The 15,890-nt window shown below is 37.4% G+C and overlaps 1 pseudogene; it reads left to right on the top strand.

Moving 5' to 3' along the window:
- The window catches only part of LOC136851028 (uncharacterized), an 82,272-nt pseudogene extending 67,029 nt beyond the window's left edge, over window positions 1–15,243 (top strand).
- Window positions 15,244–15,890: the final 647 nt, after the last annotated feature.

The following is a 15,890-nucleotide window of genomic DNA, read 5'->3' as shown; positions in this document are numbered from 1 at the left end:
TCTCGAGAGTAAGTTTCACCGCAAATTGGAACTTGTGGTCAATACAGTGTTGAAATTAGGCGAGTCCCTTAAGGTCCTAGTGGATGAAGTGCACAGTGTTGTGCAAGTGCCAGTGCCAGTGGAGGAGGTGGCTGTTCGTCCCGCCAATTCTCCCAGATGAAGGTCCCTGTCACACTCCCTGAACCTGGGAGGAGACATACCGGAGGTCCAAAGGAGGTCGGTAGGGTTTGCTCATGGACAGTTGCCCCCTTGTCCGATTCTGTGACTTGTGTTTCAGACAGCCATTGGAAAGGCGTCTACCAGTGCACATCAGTTGTCAGACTCCAAAAATCTCCAGCCCCAACAAGAGACATTTTTGGTACTTTAAGGATGAATCTCGCCCTCTCAAAAGACGTCACGCCAGTGAGATTTCTCCCGTTCCTTCGAAGCGGACTAGAGAGCCGTCGCTCAGCCATCAGCCAGGTTGCAATGCATGGTGCAGCCCAGACTGCTCTTCACCCAAGCATTCCCATTCACTATGCCAGTTTTTGGCACCCAAGTGCCCTTCTGTTAGCAAGCAACCTTCATCTTCATCCAGGCGCCCACACAAGCACCCAGTGTTGTCTCCTGAATTGTCGAATGGTGTTTTGTGTCACTGAGCTCCCAACTCTGACTCCCGAGCACCCAGCGCCAACCAAGTGCCCAACTTCTTCTTCGCCTGCACCCGTCACAGAGGATCCGACTTTTGCTCATATAAAGCAACAATGAGCAGATGTTCTGGGCCTGCTGCAAAAGACACCCTCAGTACCGAAGCCTTCCCCAAGATGTATCTTTGTCTCTAGTCTCTTCCGCGGAGGAGGAGGTAATGCAAGAACCTACTCCCTCGACATATGTTTCTGTCTTGAGGTATTTCTTAGCAACTTTTCCATTAGACTTCCAGTCAGCTGCTACAGTTTCTCCTGCCTCTACCTTTCTTATGAGGAATCAGTTAGTCTCTAGCATTCGTCTCCCCAAGATGGTTCTTTCTTCGTGTACGAGGAAAACATTGAAGGAAGTTGAGGATTGGCTCTCCATGAAAAGAGAGCAAGGGAAGGCTACCTTTACTTTTCTTCCAGCAAGACACTGCCAGAGGATACTTACCGTATGTTCTGGGAGAAGCTCCATCCTTGGGAGGTGCTGCCTCATCCCAGGGTGACTTCTCTGGACTGATCAACTTGGCCCGTCGATCCACCTTCTCATCAGCTAAGGTTTTCTTTGCCTCCTCAGAGCTGGATCATCTAGTCAAGCACATGTTTAAAGTCCTTGAGGTGTTTAGTTTCCTTGACGGGATGATTGGGGCCCTCGCCAGGAAGATGAGGTCTACGATGTGTTGGCGACAGACCTGTCAGCAGATCTTTTGGCCAAGTCGTCTAAGCGCCCTAAGAGTCTTCTACTTCTGCGGTGAAATTTGTCTCTCCTCTTCAGCAGCAGCTGTAGGAGCCAGACTCCTCCTCTTCTGGTAAAAGTGGAGTGCCAGAGGCACAGAGCCGTGGACAATCCAAGTGCTCAAGGAGGGTTACTCTATTCCATTCAAGGAGCACCCTCCTCTCGTGTCTTCGCCAGTCGCATTGATGGCATACTCAGAGGACTCCAAGAGGTTTGCAGCTCTGGTGGAGGAACTGTCATCTCTTCTCAAGAAAAGGGCCATAGAAGTAGTAGAAAACCACACTACCAAATGCTTTTACAATCACTTATTCATAGTCTCCAAGTCATCGGGGGGGTGGAGCCCCGTCCTCGATGTGAGCGCTTTGAACTTCTTCGTACAGAAGACGAAGTTCAAAATGGAGACAAATCTGTCTGTGTTATCATCCATTCAACCGGGTGACTGGATGATCACTCTGGATATGCAGGATTCGTATTCCCATATCTCAGTACATCCGGAGCCCAGGAAATACTTAAAGTATGTCTTCAAGGGCATGGTCTTCCAATTTTGAGAGCTATGTTTTGGCCTCCCCACGGTCCCTCAGGCATTGACACGAGTTCTTGCTCCCCCTTACAAAGTGGCTTCACCTTCTAGGCATCAATGTATGCCTGTACCTGGGCAGTTGGCTTCTCCGCTCACCATTGCAGGAACAGTGCACGAAGGATCTTCAGACAACCCTTTTACGTGCACAGGAACTAGGTTTATTGATGAACTTAGAGAAATCACAGATGACCCCTAACTCAGGAGATCCTCTATTTGGGGATGAGGATAAACTCTCTTGAGTTTTTTTGTCCCCCAAGAGGATAGAGTACTGCCTTCAGTCAATACAAGGCCTCTTGCATTACTGTCGTGTTTGGCAAATCAGTGGATGAGCCTATTGGGAACACACTCATTCATCGAACAGTTTGTGAGATTAGGGAGATTACACATGAGACCTCTTCAGTTCTTCCTGAGGGCAAACTGGAATAGAAGGCAGCAACCGGACTCAGTTATGTTCCCCATAATGTCAGAGGTAAAATCGGACCTGCAGTGTTGGACATTCGAAGGCCGACTTGTAGAGGGAAAGTCTCTCTGCCTTGTAAACCCCGACCTCTTTTTCTATGTAGATGCCTCAGACTAAGGCTGGGGAGCCCTTCTGGGCAACTTAGAAGCTTCCGTTACATGGTCTCCAAAACAGCGGAGTCTGCACATAAATGTCAGAGCTGACTGCCATTCATCTGGGGGCTGATGCACTTTGTAAAAGCAGTTACAGACAAGACCGTGGTGTGCACTCCAACAACACCACGGCTCTCTCCTGCATAAAGAAATAGGGAGGAACCCACTCCTTCTCCCTTTGCGAGGCGGCAAAGGACCTGCTCATTTGGGCGGATCAGGTTTGTTATTTATGAAAAATACAAATTGATTTAAAATTTGTAATTTTTTTAATTGGAGGAGCTGCAAATGGTATTTGAACCCCCAAACATCAGCAATGCCAGATCAGGACTCTACTACCATGCTATGCTGTTCCTGGAACCATTTAAATTCAAATATTTTCAGGCATAGCCAAGCTGGAGTTTATAGCTAGTACTGTATATATTTTCTTATAATCATATTGAAAATTTTAAATAGCCTCATCATTCAACAGTAATTCTTCCCCCTATCCTTCAGATGTGCAACCATAGACAACGATTACCTGGCTCCTGTGAACCAGTCACTAATGGCATCATTAAGGGTATTCTAAACCTTTCAGTCATTTGGCCTAGTGAGTTCTGGCTGGCCCAGAGCCAGAGCTGTAATAAGAGAGATATTACTTTGCTGTCTGAGAGGTTACTGTTCATGCTGTGGGCTTTTTTACAGGTGGCTGACAGACGTTTGGCTAACAGTAATTTTGCCAGTGGACTTTTCACTGAATGGATATCTGACTGAATGAATATTTGACTAAAAAAGTAAATGACTGGACAGGCAACTGGCAAATTTTAATACGTCACACTTGTTAACGTACTATTAATATAGTAGCAAGCAACAGTCAGCATTATTTAGAAATAATCAGCATTAATATTCCCAATTTCACTTTAACTAGTCGTTGGTTGCTTTTTTGAACTTCTTAGCAACATTAACCAGCTTGTCTAGATGCTAATACAGTCACTAGTCAGTTGTGAAGGTAAGCCAATGTTTTTCAGTGTTTTGTTTCCATGCGTGTTACATTTATTTACTGTATTGTTGTTCTGTTTTAAGTTTATTTTGTGTTGTCTACATTATCACCTATGATAATTTCAAGTTATCTGAGTTCTTGGCTACTTTGAAATGACATGGATTGGTGTTATACAGTGTGGAAGATGACAAAGACAAGAATTTTAATTCAGATGTAGAACATTAGAGAGAACCACACAAGGCCTTCCCATTCAAAGTGATGGAATGCCTCTTCTTTTTCGCACTACCAGCAGGAGACTCACTTGGGCATTTGGCAGACATACTGGTACCGTATTAACTGTATTACAGAAATTTGAGTTTTAAAGAGTTTACTTACAGTCAAACATGCAAATCGCAAATGAACTCTGGCCTAATTTTACTTCCTACACAGCGAGAGCTAGTAAGGTCATCTCAGAGCTAGATGTACCCTATTCTAGCCTTTCGGGCCAATGTATTGTACACTGCACCCTGGTACCTGTACCTGTCTCGCACTAAATTTAAAATATTTTCAAAATGTTGTCATATCGGTATTAACTGCTAACCCCATCGCAAAATTGAATTATCACAAGGCCAATTATCGTAACTCTAGCACTGCCTGTAGTTGATTATTATTATTATTATTATTATTATTATTATTATTATTATTATTATTATTCAGAAGATGAACCTTGTTCATATGGAAGAAGCCCACAGGTGCCATTGACTTGAGATTCAAGCTTCCAAAGAATTTGGTGTTCATTAGAAAGAAGTAACAAAGGTAATGAGAAATACTGTAAGAAGAGATCACCTATTAAAAAAGGAAAAATAAATAACAAAATAAATAAATATGAAAAATGTAATGATTAAAATAATACAAGAATTGTATCAGGGTAGTAAATGCATTGTATCTTTGCTTGAACCTCTGAAGTTCCAACTGCGCAACATCCTCAGGGAGGCTTTTCCATAGTCCAACAGTGTGAGGCATAAAGGACCTCTGTAACTGAGAAGTTCAGCAGCAAGGCATATTTACTTCATATTGGTGGTGCTGTTCAGAAAATGTAGTTGCTCTCGGCAGGAAAAGGGGACCAGGGATCAGTTGTAAATGCAAAAGATGTCTGTTTAAATACAGCTTATGAAAAGTTGACGAACAACAGACCATCCGTTGATGGTTCAAGTCATAACTGCTAGTATTAGGTAACAGAAACCTACCCCCATGAACAACTCTTATCTGAAAGAGATAAGTCTCAGGCATTAGCAGTCATCCACACCAGAGAACAGTATTCTAGTAAAGGAAGGACTAATGACCTAAAACAGTTTGCATTGATTTTAGCACTGTTATAAAGATATGAGGCCTTGTGAACAATACCTAACTTTTGTGCAACATTTGCTGAAACTTTCATTAGATGTTTCTTATAATAAGATGTTAGTCAAAAGGTACATTTAGAATAGTTAAAGCTTAAGACTCATTCAGCAGGGTCCCATCCACCTGAGGGGGAGGATAGGGTGGGAAATTTGTATGAGATCTGCTAATCAATAGTGTATTTGTTTTGCTGGAGTTCAACCACATACTCCACCGACTACACCATTCACTACACCAGTCCATGTCATGATCAAGACTAAGGACAGCTTCATCTCTGATAAGTGGACCCTTTACTACGCCCACAAGTGTTGCATCATCGTCATACTGAACAATCATGTTTTCCAGGCCTAACAACCATATCACTTTTATACACTTAGAATAACAGTGGACCAAGAATGCTACCCTGTGAAACTCCAGACAGAGTAGGTCTTAGGTCACTAAAGATCCCATCAATAGCAACTCACTGCTGCCTACCTGTAAGGAAATCTTTAAGTAATCCTAAAACATACCCACTCACTCCAAAATTCTGAAGTTCATAATTAAGCTATTTATTTGAATTACTCTGCACTCAAAACCCCTATCAAGGTTCTCATGCAAATAGCATGTCAAGTCTAAAAGAGCATTGCAGGTACCTAACTGCTTCCTATATGCATAATGACTATCAGCTAACAATCCTTTAGGTTCCACATACTTATATAGTGGCTTAAAAATAATTTTTTCTGTAGCTTTGGAGAGCACAGGGAGAATAGAAATTGGCTTATAGTTACTGTAGGCTGCAGATGTGCCACTCTTTGGAACCAGCATTGTATTACTAAGCTTGCGCTTGATGGGCACCCTATAATCAATTCACACCACCCATGCATCTGATATCTAACTCCATCTCCTACAACGCTCCTGATTGGCCATTGATCAGCCAGTCACAGGGCTGAAAACTGGTCAGTCTCTTCTAGCCGTCACAGAGTGAACATCTACGCTGCGACCTCTCCTCATGAAATATGTCTTTCAAAAGTTATAACTTTCATTACACCTCAGTTTTACCCAAAAAGAAAGTAGTGTTTCTCAATTTCATCACTCAAACATGGTCAAGCCAATGATTTGGATTATAATGATATGAATTATGTACTGAGTAAACTTAATGCTAAAAATATGTATAGTGAAATGAACATGAAATTTTTAATATAAAATATATTCTTTCATTCCTTACCTGACATCGCAGTGCATTTATCATTTATCGTCTTGCGTTTCATACAATATCATAGCTTAAATGCCATGGGTGACAATGCTACCAAAAAATTATAGGTAGGGCTATCAGTATGAAAATAACAAGCAAAAGATTAAGAATATGAAAATGAACAGGAATGTGCACAGACAGTAGCCTCATGTTTATTTCACGATACATATGTTAGCATTAAGTTTACTGAAGTACTGTACATAATTCATATATCATTATAATCTTTAAATCATTGGCTTGGCAATGTTTAGTGATGAAATTGAGAACACTACCTTTCTTCGGGTAAAACTGAAGGGTAATGAAAGTTATAACTTTTGAAAGACATACTTCATGAGGAGAGATTGCAGCGTAGATGTTCACTCAGTGACGGCTGGAAGAGACTGACCAGTTTCCAGCCCTGTGACTGGCTGGTCAATGGCCAATCAGGAGCGTCGTAGGAGACGGGATTAGATATCAGATGCACGGGTACTGTGAATTGATAATAGTAAATGGCAGTTGCATAGACTTGGCAGGTCTAACCTGACCCTCCATTCTCTTAGCAGCAAGTATGAAGAGCTGGTGAAACTGATAAATGATAATGATACAGGAGCTTTCATTCACGGAATTGGTACCAAGCTCTGTTCCATGAGCTTGAAATCATTTAAGATAGTGAACCCCATATGGTACTGTACAGTAATAGGTAACATATAACTACTTAAACATTAGTCAATGAATAAAAATAAAATAGATTTTATTGTATTAAAGCAGTTATATTACAAAGAAAACAACTAAAATATTAGTAAATCAGTGTAAATGATAGAGTATATAGTATTACAGCACTTATATAGCTAAGAAAAGTGATTAACAGCACACACACCCAAAATTGTACTGAGCACTCTGTCTTTTGTTGTTCATGTGGTAAAAAGATTAAATTGCAATGCCTGTGTAATTTATGAATGAAGTAAATGTCTTGGGTATTGCGGGGGAACAGGGTAGGCTTTGAGTCTCTGTAATGAAATATCTTTCAAATGTTTATATGCTTTTGATGAGCATGGAACATTTCCTCTGCCTCATAAGTCGCCAAAATGGTATTTCAAGGATTGTAAAATTTTTATTGCGCAGGTGACTTTTACTGTGTTGGTGGTGCACAAGGTACCTGTAGTTTGCAATGGAGCTAGAATACAAAGGATGCTGCAGAGACCTATGGCAGATGTTACCAAAGGTCTTTGCAGTTGGTTTTGGGAAAAAGCAATTGCACCTTTAAACCTGCAAAGAAAAAAGAATCTGAGCCTGCTGGAATATTGAAGCGATGTAGGAGCTAGTTAAGGGGTTAGGAAAAAGGAAGGAACCTCTTCATTTGTCAAGACACTTCAGCATTGTTCTCTCTAGCACAGTGGAATCTGGATATAAGATCAATTTGGAAGCAATGATGATTGAAGCAATTAGCTCAGGCTCTTCATACCTTCCAAGTACTTCATGGCAAGCAGTACTTCCATAACTGCAGTTATTGTTGTGTTGTAAAGTATGTGATCTTACTTGAGTGGAGCATTTTGACTCTTCAAACCTTAAAAACCCTCTTTGTGTGGCTGTTTTAAACATACTTTGAGAAGAGAATGGGTTTTCAAAATGTAAGTTGTAATATTTACTGCTGACGGTCTCCATTATTATCAGAGTTGACAATGACTGAAAGAGAAAAAAAATGCAAAAGCAGCCTGATTATTTGGTATTGCTTTGCATATGTCAGTTTCATTCTTTCCATAGAATTTTGGGCAAGAATTTGGGACCACATGTGAATCAGCTTTGCATATGGATGGGTACTTGGTGGTACCATCAAAGGCTATGGGAAAAAAAGTGTGTCAAATGAGCACTAGACTGTGCTGCTTAAGGGGAGCGCACCCTTCGATTTTTTATGAATATTTTTGAAATTTTAAAAAAATGGTTAAATGGCCATAAGACATTAGCAACGCCTTCGTTGTCATGTGACCAAAGCATTTTTTCGAAATATTAAAATTGATGGGGTTTTGGGCCTCCGCCCCCACACAGTGAGGTAGGGCTGACGTTTGTCTCCTAATGACTATTGTCATTTTTTCCTTTATTCGCCTAATTTATTCATTATTTTGATTTTTATATCACCTTATCTCCTATGTCTGGCAGCGTCTGGCAATACCAATGGCATTTGCTTGGTCTAAAAGAGAGGGTGCCGACTGCCGAGACAAAGCAGAGCGGGTGGTGGCAAACTTTTTACTCTGAGCAATTTTTTCACTATTTGCTGTGTTTTTTGCCTTTTTTTTTTACACCCAGTAACTCTAAATACAATCTATATGCTTCCACCTTCACAAATACTCTCAACGTTGATGAAATGAATAAAGGATGATGAAAAGGGAGTGTATGATGACAAGTTCATTATATCTAGATCTCAGTTACATAAAATAGTGTCGGGAATTAGATGCAAGGTAGGAAATTGCAGGGGTAAAGTTCAGGTTGAAGTCTCTGCCAGTAGATGGGATACTAATATTTTAATGAAGTGCCAATCGTGTAGGTTTATGGTTAGTGCCCCAGCAAAGCAAATTAGCAATGGAAAATCTCATCACCATCAGTTGAGTGAGATAAATATTGAGGAAATTGAACACAACTTCGGCTGTGAGAAATTCAACTTTACTAACACATCTGTTTGGCACAAGTGAAAGTATAGAGGAAGTTCTTCGTTCTAGAGACAAAAAGGCTTGAAAATCAAACTCCAAAAGACCAAAAAAGACCAAACAAGTGAAAAAAACGACTGAAAATGAGTCAAGAGTATCAGCCTGGTAGCTACTAAACTTTTAGTTTCTTAGTTTCAAACCAGGCAACAATGATTCAAGTGGTACTTGATGATATCCTCACCTCGAGCCGAATAATACCCCTTTTTATAGGGGGGGTGACCTGGAGCCGAAATCACCAAAATAATCCTCTAAAGATAAGTTTTTTCCCAGTGCCAAAAAACACCACTTGTTGATCTTTACAGTCGTTTTTCTCAGTTTTCCCTTTTTGCACTTCAAATGCAAACTACATTTTTTTTTAAGGCCAGTTTTAAAGTTGAATATACCATTGGAAAGAGGAAAGAAAGACAAATATTTGTTTGGGGCTAGGTTTTTTCTTAGGTTGACGAGGAACCCGTGATAATCAAATTATACAAATTTGGGGGGGAAATCCCCCCCTCGCCCCATCCAAAAAAAAAAAAAAAAAAGTAGAAGAACTCTTCCCATTATTTTTTTCATACTACGATATACTTTCTGTGTATGAAGCCACATTGTATAGCTGTAAAAATGAAGGAGGTGAATCATTTTTAATTTTTTTATTTTTATTTTTTTAATAAAATCCAAAATAATCATCCGATCACACTCAAATTTTTTCTGGAACATCACCTTATATATATGTATAACATATAAAAATTTCATAAAAATCGTGCATTATTTCTATGTAAGCATGCTCCCTTAAGCAAGAAGATTCCAGTCACACCAGAAAAAAATTTTGCATGCAAACAAGTGGGATCAAAAATGTGTAATTCATTTTATGCCACACACCACTGTGTATTTTCTGTCTTGAGAGTTTAGTTTCTTAATGTACAGTTTATAAAAATCAAATGTATATATTGTGGAGGATGATCAACCATGTGCCGAAAGCTAGGTATATGTATGTATAAGTGTGTTGCAATCTTGATCAGAGCCTATATAAGGTAAATAAAAAATATGATGTTACTGTAACATTGGATGGGGTTAAGCTATGTTGGTATGTAGTGAATCCATATGTACTTTTACTAGGAAATACTGAATTTTCAATGAGATAGTTGGCTACATAACATAACATCCAAATGTAAAAGATTAATAGTATGGCTTATTCTTTTGCTGGAGTGACATTGATGGTGTTATAACTTCCAGACTTCCACAAGAATAATTTATTTTACAGAGCATATATGTTGTGAGTGTTGCTGGAGGTGGAGCGGCATCATCTGCTCTGAAAGTTGGAGATAAATTATTACAAGTTGATGGTGCAGATGTTCGCTCTGCCGACTTACACACAGCCATTTCCATCCTCAACAAGACATCAAATACAGTCAACCTGATGGTGTCTCGGTTGCAGTAAGACAGCCTCAGTTAACATTAACTGTCAAGTACTTTGACCTCTGTTTGGTCTTTCATCAAGAGTTATGGTTGCATATTCTCTTCTAAGGTTTCTAATCAAGGTGAACACATGTTCATTAAAAAGTTTTTGGCTATTACATAGATTACACTGTTTAGCTTTTAAAGACAGTGCTTTTTGGACTAGAAAATGTCATTACTGCCTTATCCAACGTGTGCCTCTCTGAGAAATTTATGTGTATTGATTTAAACTTAGGAAATCTAGCCAGGTGATGTGAGTAGGTTATAAGGTGCTTACAAGAGACATTCTTGTAGTCACAACCATGGTAGTAGGTAAGAAATGCAGTGCTGATGAGTAGCAATACAGTTTTATTGAAATCAGTGCAGCAGGTTGTGCTGTAGTGCCTGTTTTTAAAGTGAAAAGGCAGATCATTTATTACAAAGTATTGTTAGATTTATTCAAGTTTGTATTGACAAAATCTTTTGTATAGAGTCATATGATGCCAATGATGGTGCCTTCTGGAGTAAATGACAACATAGAGTACAATTTTTTATTGGTAAACTAAAAAGTAGTGTATGTAAAATGGTCCAAATTTAGTTGTAATGAACACCATAAGTTTAAGTTAAGCTGACTTTACTTTAGGTTGTATTTTATTGACCAAATGTAGGTAATCAGAGCAGGGTACTGTTGCTGACTTTAATGTAATACCATACTTATCACCCTCCATACATTTTATGTGCCCCTTGTGATGCAGTACTTGATAGTGTGTTTGTTAACAACATCTATGCAAAGTAGATTAGGTATCATATCATCCTCAATAAGCTAGTTGAATATGAAATATAGGTACCATTCCTTATATTCAGGGAAAATTATTGTCCTCTGAATTCTCTATTTTAAGTTCACAAATTTTATCAAATTCAGGTGTTAGACTTGGTTGTAAATTACACAGCATAAGGATGCAACAGATTTGCCATACACTCAATATATTGCATAGCTTTTATTGGAAGTGATATTGAGCTTTTTTTTATGGTTATTTAACTTTCCATATTTCCAAATTACATTGAACTGATGTCTAAACCAGATGCTTTTGTAATTTTATTTGAAATGTGTAGATATTAGTCACTAAGTAAATAGAGGTACACATATTGCAAAATTTAGTCATTACTGTACTTGGTGATGATTCACAGGTTAATGAGGATCTTATGGCAGCATTATTAGTAATATAGGTTTATGACTTTACAACTACTTTTGCTTATTTTTCCTTGCAGTCAAGTCTAGTAATTGCTGGAATGCTATAATATTTTTGCAAAATGCCCCCGTTTTATTTACTTGCATTATGTGTCGAATCCTTTCAGCAGTGTTTTAAAGAAATGAGAGATTTGTAGATTGTTACATGTAAATCCATGCAAGTGGTCAGTGAAGAATACCCATAATTTTACAATAATTATTTTTCATTGCTAAGTTAGGATAGTAGTAAAAGTCAGTTTTAGCTTACCATGTCTTAAAGAGATGTAAATGGATCAGTATTAGGATGAGGACTTTCTCCTCAGAATTTGAAAATTCTACAGTATTACGATGAAAACTGTTGGCGATCTTTGAATGATTTAACTAAAGTACATGAGTTTTTCAGAATGACTTTGCTTCACGACATTTGTTGATCACAGTAGTAGGAATTTTTTTTTTTTTACTATCAATATGGTTTCATAATGCTTCTTTGGCTTAGGAGAAATACCAAAAATATTTCTCATAACTTTTGAGATATTTACTAGGGGATAGTTTTTCATTGTTGAAAGTACTTCTCACACTAAAGCATGATTTTGCCAAATTATTGTTCCAATGGTAGTAATTTTTTATCATTCCTTACCTTTTCATCGATGTTTTTTGCCATACGTAGGGATAGCATTACATGTATGGGCACCGCTGAAAGGGTAATTTGCTTGCAAGTTAACATTGAGCTGTTTTATTTTTCCATTTCCTAACAATGCCATATTTTAATGCTTACCAGTGATCTCTATTTTTAAGTAAAGAATGATGTAGGACTTTCTGATTGAAGTAAAATCAGGACCCTGTGGCACAAATACTGTATTGGGATTTTTTGTTTAAAGGGTAAATGGATGAAAGTTTGAAAGTTCTCATAATTATACATAAATGTAATTGCAGTTTTACACACAGTCTCACCTTGTATGAGTGCCATCTGAATATATTTTTGTTTACAGTGGTACAGAAATGTGAGGCAAATGTCCAGCTGCATAGGTTTATGTGGAAATTTTGCTCATCCTAGCAGCTTTTTCAAAAATACTTGTTCGTTCTTTTGCATAAAGGCAGCTGGATGTTCTCTTGATGGATACTGATCTTGAGTTAACCAATCCACCCGATTTTGCTGCTCTGCTTCAGAGATTGTAAATAATTCCAAAAAAAGGGAAAATTCCAGTTTTCAAATTCTATAAATGAAAAATATTCTTTCCAAGCTGAAGTTTTTTATTAAGCCAGTGGGATGGGATATGTTTGTGAGAGCCTGAGAATTTTCATTAAATTAGTAAATTAGTTTGAAGTGCCCTCATGTGTCAGTTAAGTGATTGACATAAACCATCATAGTTCAGAACACTTCTTTGATTTACTTTGAATGAATTTAGGTAGCTAGGTACATCAGGATTAATATGTACACAGATAGCCTTGAACAGGGCTTCAATGCCAATGCCAGTCAGTTTATCTGTATTTGAACATTTTTTTAGTCTTATGTCCCCCCCCCCTGTGGTTTGGATGTCGAAGTATTTCATCTTCCTCTCATATGATGGTTTTATCATCAGTTATTTCTTTTAAAAACTGATAGAAGTCACTTTAGAAATTTCTTATAAAAATTGGTAGAAGTCACTTTAGCAGTTTCTTATAAAAATTGGTAGAAGTCACTTTAGAAAGTACATTGTATGTATTTCACATAATTAATGAGTAATTCAGTGCAATGAAATATGCAGAGGATCTTTTACACATTTTGAGTATAGTAATTTTGAGAGAAAATTGATATATTAAACATGACTGTCCTGTATTGTACATAAGAACTTAAACATGTAAAGTCCTTTAATGCATAGTTTATATGAAAAATAGTTTTATTTTGGAAAGATTCGCATGCTGTATCTAACTGGATTATTATTTTGCACTGCTGCTTAATATCCAGAACAGAGCTTTAGTCAGTAGGATTAAGGAATTAAAATAAGTATTCACATTGCTTACATTTTCAGTGGTATTCCAAAAAGGTTGGGTCATTATTTCTGTATGAAAACTGGTACAGCATCTGTGCTGTTTGAGATGGGTATTAATTTTCTTATTGAATACGGAGCTACTGTACTGTAATTTTATTTTTGAAACTCAGAAAACTGATCATGTCTCAGAATGCCTTTTATATTGATGAGGGAAGTGATTTGAAACCCTGAATGCTTACTTAATATACAAATAACACATAATTTATAAATGTGAAAGGTTAGTAAAGTTCGTCAACTTTTATGGAATAGATAAGACGTACAGTACTTTTTAGTGCATGTAGACCCAATGTCATATTAGTATGCAAACAGTTGTAAGGGTTAAGTGTAATCCAAAAGTGGTGAATGGAATAGCTTTTCAAATTACTTCTTACTTTGCATTTTCATTTATCCCTGTGGAGGCCACACATTTGATGAAATTTTACCCTCCCCAAATAATTTATTAGAGTAATTTTTAGATTAAGCTTCCTGGCCTCAAACATGATATATGTGTGCTACCAACAGAACTAATAGTGTCCTGCCGTCTGATTGCAGTATTTTTCTATTTGCCCTGTTAATCTTACAGAGAGCCACCACCTTTGCTTTTAACATTTTTCATTGCCTTTCCACATCATTTATAATCATTGCCCATGAAAAATGCCTTGATTATATTGGTGTTAATTCCATATTAAGTATTTTGTATTTGTTGTTAAACCTTAAGACTCCATCTCTTTGGTACAATGTTGTGTTTTATTCATACAGCAAAACAAATTAGAAACATTTGTTGATAGAGAAATCAGGAAAGCTAACACTGCTGGCTGTAGAGACTGAACTGGCCTTGTGTATGACCAGGCTAGGTGATGCATACTATAATTCTCAGAAATGCAGTGGTGATATTCACATTTAGTTATTGTCACTTTCAGTATATGCTCATGAATGTGATGACGATTTAAGAATTAACTTTCATAGCATAAATTACCCTGAAAATAAAGCATAATTAAAGCAAGATTAAATTTTGATACACATTCCTTAAAGATATTGTGACACGGTTATCTTAGTGCTAGAAGGTAGCTGTAATTATAAGGTGATGTATGTAAGGAGTCCCTGAGTACTTATGCATTTAGAGTTTTATGAAAAAATTTTTAAGAATAAAATTTTACTTAAATTATAGTTTTATAAATAAAATAATTTATAAAGAAAATTGACATTCCTTTATATATTTTCATTAAGTAGTGATTGAATATAATGAGAAGTCTATTATAGCTTTTTGCCCTGGAAAATGTAAAAATTGCTGTTGTCGATAGTGAAGCGCAAAATTGTAATTTTAGAAGAATGTTGAGGCCTCACTGCCCTTTAGTTAACTCAGGCTGGCAACAGTACAAATTCTTTAAAAATTATAATCCAGGTGCCTTTTAGGGATTAAAAATGATCAATAATTTAAATGACCTACGACTTCTTGTACATTGTATTCCATGTATGCATTAGACATTTAAATCATGTGCTTTATGAAAAAGAAGAATAAACAAAAGTCATGCCCTTGTACATTAAGAATATTTAGATTTTTAAAGATTTTTTGTTGCAATTGTGCTAAATTGGAATATTTTTGTATTTTTGAAGATTTTATTTGTTTTTATCACAAATTCATCATATGTTGTAGTACATGTTACACCATTTGTAGTGTCCTATGTGTAATCTTTCACTGTACTGCTTTGTCAAATAATAACATGAGAATTAACCTGTGTTTTTCTGATATTTTTAAATGAGAATTAACCTCTGGTTTTCTTTTATATGTTTATTTTGCAGGGGCATCTGTTAAGTTTTTATCATCTCCTAAGGAAACGGTACGAAAATTTTATGTTTAGTAGACTTAGTTCCTTGGTAGAATTAGATATGCAGTACTGTAAATGAATGTAGTAAAACTACAAGTTAGATGATTTGTGTATGTATTTGGAAGCAATTTTGATTCAGTAGACTTCCTCCTCAGTTCTGATATGAAGGTGCAGGTTCAGCATATGCACATTCACAATCAGTGCTGACGAACTGAATTACCTTTTCAGTTCTGGTGAGCTTAGGTATTACAGTATTCACCATGCATAGGGGTGGAATGGAATATAGAATTTTGGCTAAAAGGCCAGGTGCTGGGACATACGAGGTCATTCAGCACTGAAAGGGAAATTGGCAGTAAAACGGTTTGAAAGGTGTAACAGGAGGAAAACCTCGCTGTTGCACTATGAAACAGGTGTTAGGAGACAATTGAAAGTAAGATGGAAGAAAGAGAATATGAAAGGGGGTATAGTAAAAGGAATGAAAGGGTTGCAGCTAGGGGCCGAAGGGATGCCGCAAAGAACCCTAAGTAATGCCTACAGTGCACCGCATGTGGTG

The sequence above is a fragment of the Macrobrachium rosenbergii genome, chromosome 23 (genome assembly GCF_040412425.1).
Source record: "Macrobrachium rosenbergii isolate ZJJX-2024 chromosome 23, ASM4041242v1, whole genome shotgun sequence".
Taxonomy (NCBI): Eukaryota; Metazoa; Arthropoda; class Malacostraca; order Decapoda; family Palaemonidae; genus Macrobrachium; species Macrobrachium rosenbergii.
The sequence above is the reverse complement of the archived record's forward strand: the minus strand, read 5'-3'. Positions and strand labels throughout refer to the sequence as shown.